Source organism: Brassica oleracea, chromosome C4, assembly GCF_000695525.1.
Source record: "Brassica oleracea var. oleracea cultivar TO1000 chromosome C4, BOL, whole genome shotgun sequence".
In the NCBI taxonomy this organism is placed as follows: Eukaryota; Viridiplantae; Streptophyta; class Magnoliopsida; order Brassicales; family Brassicaceae; genus Brassica; species Brassica oleracea.
Window position 1 is genome coordinate 26,611,538 of NC_027751.1, and position 5,475 is coordinate 26,617,012.

Genomic DNA, 5,475 nt, shown 5'->3' on the forward strand with positions numbered 1-5,475 from the left:
GTGTAAATCATCTGTTTACTAAATGCTTCCATACAGTTTCACTATGTGCAAATTTTGAATTCTTGCATTTCTGACAGAGGCAGAACATCTTACCGCTTTCCTGCGTGATCGGTGTACAGCCTGCCTGGTGCATGAATGTCTCTAGTCCGCTCAGAAATGCGTCCGTCACCCTCCCATTGGAATCTTTGTGCAAATACATCCAACTCCGTAACTCGTAAATACTACCGCCACCGGCAATTTTTTTCTTAGATTTTTTTTTGAAATTTTTTTTTTCTGATTTTTTTTTCCGTTTGTGTGTTGTGAGGAAGAGAGTTGTGGGAAATGACATATATATAGAGAAATTTTCGAGTTGGGTAGTTGAAATATAACAACGATTTTACAAGGAATGTTTTACATGGATTGTACATGGTTTTAACATAATATTTACAACGACTTTACGACAAAATTAGGTAAGTTAAAGCACATTGAATACACGTTTTCTCCTAAATATAACGGTAACATGTTTCGTTGTAATGTCGATGTAACGATTACGATGTATTTCTCATTCCACGTACTTTCGTCGTAAACTTACATGGACCTTACGACGAAAATATTTCCTCGTAAATTTACATGGACTTTACGACGAAATTTGGTCTCCTCGTAAATGCGTTGTAAACACCATGTAAATTTACGAGGAAATATTTTCGTCGTAAATCTTCGTTGTTATAGAAACATATTGTTCAAGACAATACTCTCTCCTCTTTTCACTTTTGTGTTCCAATTGTATTAACCCGCGAAAACAATAAGATGAGCTTGCTAAGACGCGAATATGGGCCAAGCCTACAATATTAAAAAGGTAGCTACATCACGGCAACCATGTTTAAATTTTTGTCTGCTTAATCTGGAAAAGAATCAGAAATAAGAATCAGAATTTACAGAGTTTTTGTGTTTGTGAAAATATAAATTTAACCTATTTTTGTTTATATTTAAAACCATACATTCGAAAAGTGTAACTCTAATTATCAAAATTATTATATTCTAAGAATTAAACCTGAGCATTACAAAATTTGTTCTCAATTTTTTGGACGTCGATTTATAATACATGCATATACTTGAAATTAACAGGATATCTTTCATGTCTTCATGCCTCTGTTTAGCCTCATAACACCTTTCATAACCCCTAAAAAGGAGGAGGATAACATTTTATTAATGAGTAGTATTCTTATATGCCAGACAACAACAATTTTTTTTTATAAAAATCAAGGAGCAAAAAAGAAAAGAAGAGCTCTCACTTATCATAAATCTGAAAGTGCTTGCACTGACTGCAGACCCAACGATTCAAGATACCGTCAGCAACCAACAATATGAAAGTGGACCATGATAAAGTCATCAATTGTCTCACCGAGCTGGAAACAAAAGCTAAGGGCTGTATATTAATACTGCTTGTGTAATCATCTTTTTTTTTTATGTAATCACATTTGGTCATAAAAAGAAACTGTTAGAAAGAAGAAAACGTAAAAGATCAAGTTACTCCCAGTTTTCAACCAATTGAATACTGTCAAGCTAACACATCTTTCTTTTGTTGATGGAGAACTGATATCACGTATGGTTAAAGACACGATTCTCATAGTGAAGAAAGTTTAGATTGTCTCTCAACAACTGCATAATAAGAGTGTTTGCTTTGTAAGATTCTTCTCCCAGTGTGTGAAGCTCAACGATGGCTTCTTCAAATGCCTAAAGGTGAATCAAAACAACAACACAGAAAATTTCAGTATTCTAGGTGATTGATCTAAAAATAAGAGAAGACCATACCTTAATCTTTCATAGAGCTAAGAATGAAAACACCAAGGTGTGAGAAGACCAGAGGCGTATGGACATTGTAATTGTATAATCAGAGAGCGTTGAGGGAACCGTGGATTACCTAAAAAAAACAAATCAGAAACGCTGTAATAGCAAAGCCCACCCGAAAAGTACTAATAGGCAGTCAATGGTCGACGGAATCACCTGCTCATCGAAGGACAGCATTTCAACTTGTAAGCTCGCCGCCTGCCGGGCTTCAAGTCAACAGTCTTAGCACAACGACCGGATTTTACGTCGGCACGTAGAAGGATGAGCTTTCCATTTAAAGATTGAGAAAGTGATGAATTTCACTGAAGTCTACATCCATATATATATATATATATATATATAGGTTCAGATTCGTAACCTTCGAGGAAGACGATCTTCTTCTTGAATGCGAGTTAGTGGAGTCGTGGTTTGATGGAGCAATGAGAACGTAAAAGCCATAAATTGAATGTAAGTAGACCGTTACGCCTTCGTCTGGTAAAATTCTGGGTCGGAGAAAGAAGATGATTTAAAACCCTAGAGTTGGAGCGTGAAGGCGGAGAATGATGAGATTTCAACCCGTCCCGTGAGATAGAAAACGACATGTTTCGTGTTTTTCTTATTCAGGATGAGCTTTACCAATCTTATTAAAAACCATACACAATCAAAAGCCCAAACGAAATTAAAAGTTTGAATAAATGAAACACAGAATTTTGATGAAAGGAGACACGTGTCGTGCTCATAATAAACGACTTTTCTAGCTGGAATCCTAGGTGGCAGCATGAGAGGAGAAAAAACTCTTATATATAGATAGATAGATAGATATATTGAAGTAGAACATTTTTTGGAAATCCAACTTGTAACATACAAACCTGAACTAGTTTCATTTTCTTGATATGTCTTTATTGGAACGGCTTTTTAGTTCATTCACTTGTGCAGTTGCAACTAGACGAACAGCTTGAGAGTAGCATCCCGTAAAAAATGAAATATAATGATATTAAACATTAAGAAATATACAAACTACAAGAAACAATTAAGACAAGATTCAGATATGGAGCATACCCACAACTGCAATCACTGCCACATAGAGTTGAGGAGCCAGGAGATGAAGAGCAAGAACAGAATATGCCATGATCTTTAACCCTCTTTTTGAATTTCTTCTTCAGGTAGATATCTTAAAACTCAGGATAAAGTGAAAACAAATAGTGTAAACTGTAAATTAAAACCATAAACATGAATCTGTAACGAATCAAAAAAGATACTGCGTTTTATGAAGATAGGCATCCTCTTATTCAATCTATCAGGAGATTTGAATTTGTCCGATCCTCCGATCTTTTTAGAAAACTTTCTGAACCCGTTCCTGATTCGATTCAGACCGGAACCCTAAGAAAAAAAAAACAGAAGAAACTGTAAAGACAATACGAAACAGAGAAATAATTAAACATAACTAAAATGTAGGAACCTTATTTTACTACCATAGGACAACTGATATTTGTAAAGAATAATAAAAACATAAGTTAAAATTACAATACCAAAATATAAGAATAAAGAAAAATTGCAGAGTCGAGATGGTTAATCTCTTTCCTTAAATCTTTAAACGCCCCGTAGTGTGACGGTTTCATAGCGTTCTGATTCCCAGGATACAACTGCAGCATTGTTTCTGTTTACCATCACCGAAAAACAGAATCTATCGAATCTAATTTTGTGATGTACTCTCAGACTCAAAAATAAAAAATACTAACATAACTATTCAAAGTATGATAAAATAATTTGTTGTTGTTCAGTCTATTTTTTCTATAATGCTTACAAGCCCTTTTTATAGAAAAATAATGAGAAGCACAAATCTTCAACACAAAAATGAAATTTCTATGGTGCACTAATGGAGACTTTAATTCTTGTCAATAAAGAGATTATTTCACATTTTGACCAAGAAATTAAAGAGTAAAATTATTATTGTTTTGACCAATTCAAACAAAATAATATACTTTAAAATATATTTATTTTTTATATGATCAACATATATTTGATTTAAGTTAACGAACATGAAGTTCAACTAACAAATCAAAACTCAAATCCAAGATCAAATATCTAATGTATGTATTTGCTACTTTATACAAGATTCTCAAATCACACACATTAGACCTCAATTTCTCATTCAAATAAAACTTCATTTTTGACATATGAATACATTATTCATAATGTTCAAAAATAGTTCCAACACTAAAGACTAAGATCGAACATACCTTCTTCTTGTCTTTAGCCTTGGAAATATACCGGATTGATAGGATAAAATGGAAATAGATTCGAATATCCTTTAATTGATGTTGATCTTTGATATTTCGTGTGAAAATCAAGTACACACGGTGAAGTTACGCCAAAAAGAGATATAGAAGGAACAATCAAAGATATTCAATGGCGGAGAGATCTCTGTAACTTTTCAAAACTCTAATAGAATTGAAAATGAAGAAGAAGACGATGGAATACTGGTGGAGGCGATGCGATCATCAGAGAGTGAACAGACGCGAAGAAGAAAGTGAGCGGCAGTTTTGTGATGGTGGTTTTTTAAATACTATGCACAAAGCGTAAAATAGTAATTTTGTTGAGTGATGCAGGCCGCTAATCATATATATAATGAGGGACTTTCCTCTCTTCTGAGAGGGTCCACGTCAGATTCCTTTTAATGTCTGTGGGTCCCGCATATTTCCTGTTTTATTTGGAAGGGTATATTGTGTGTGGGTCTCGCATGATTTATATGATTTGATTTACGTTTGGTTTGATTATATGATTTTGGGCTGTTAGTTGGGGTTGGGCCTGTGTTATTGAATAATCCATGGGAATCATTGAAAGAAAACAAAGCGTTTTGTTCTAGGGCATCATCCTTTTCTTCTTCCATTGTTGAAGTCGCCGATTTTGTTTCAGTTGTTTTGTAAAGCCACCCATTCTCATCTCTTTGCCTTCCTCCACCGTCGATGTATTCTTTAACTCTGTCTTAATTACACTAAACTCTTTAACGTTTCGTTATTCTTCTTCTTATTATTCTTTATTCTATAAATAGGAGATGGACGAGGCTGTGGGGATCGCTCGCAATCACTCTCAGTTAAAATTTCTTCTTTCAGATTCCAAAGATTCTCTCAAAGATGGCTTCCTCCGCTCCGGCCGTTGTTGCCCCGACATCGTTCGACGATCTCCGCCTGGGTCGATCTGCTCAGTTCGTCGTGGCTCGCCTCTTGCGATGTTGGGACTCCAGAAACATTAAGAAGCAAGGTGAATTCATGGGAATCACCTTGCTTTTCCTTGATGAGCAGGTACTGTTCCATTTATTTACGATCAAACTTTTTGAGAAAGACCAACCGTTTGATTCCGTTAATTTCATCAGTTCTGTTTTGGTCACATTTTTTTTTCTCAGAATTCTGTGATCCATGGGTTTATACCTGCCGCTCGCTCCGGTCACTACCGTCCAGGTTTACGAAGTGGTTCCATCGTCAAAGTTTCAAGCTTTGAGGTTGCTAGATGCACTAACATGTACAAGATCACAGAAAGTCCATTCGTGATCTGGTTCCTGCCACAAACAACCATTGATGAAGTCCTGGTCAATGCTCCCATTATCAACCTCCAAAAATTCATGCTCAGGAAGTTTGAGCATCTTCAAGCACTTGCTAACACGAACTTGGA

The 5,475-nt window shown here is 35.4% G+C and overlaps 1 pseudogene; it reads right to left on the minus strand.

The window, feature by feature from the left end:
* LOC106338522 overlaps positions 1–3,974 on the minus strand; it is a 22,400-nt pseudogene extending 18,426 nt beyond the window's left edge.
* Positions 3,975–5,475: the final 1,501 nt, after the last annotated feature.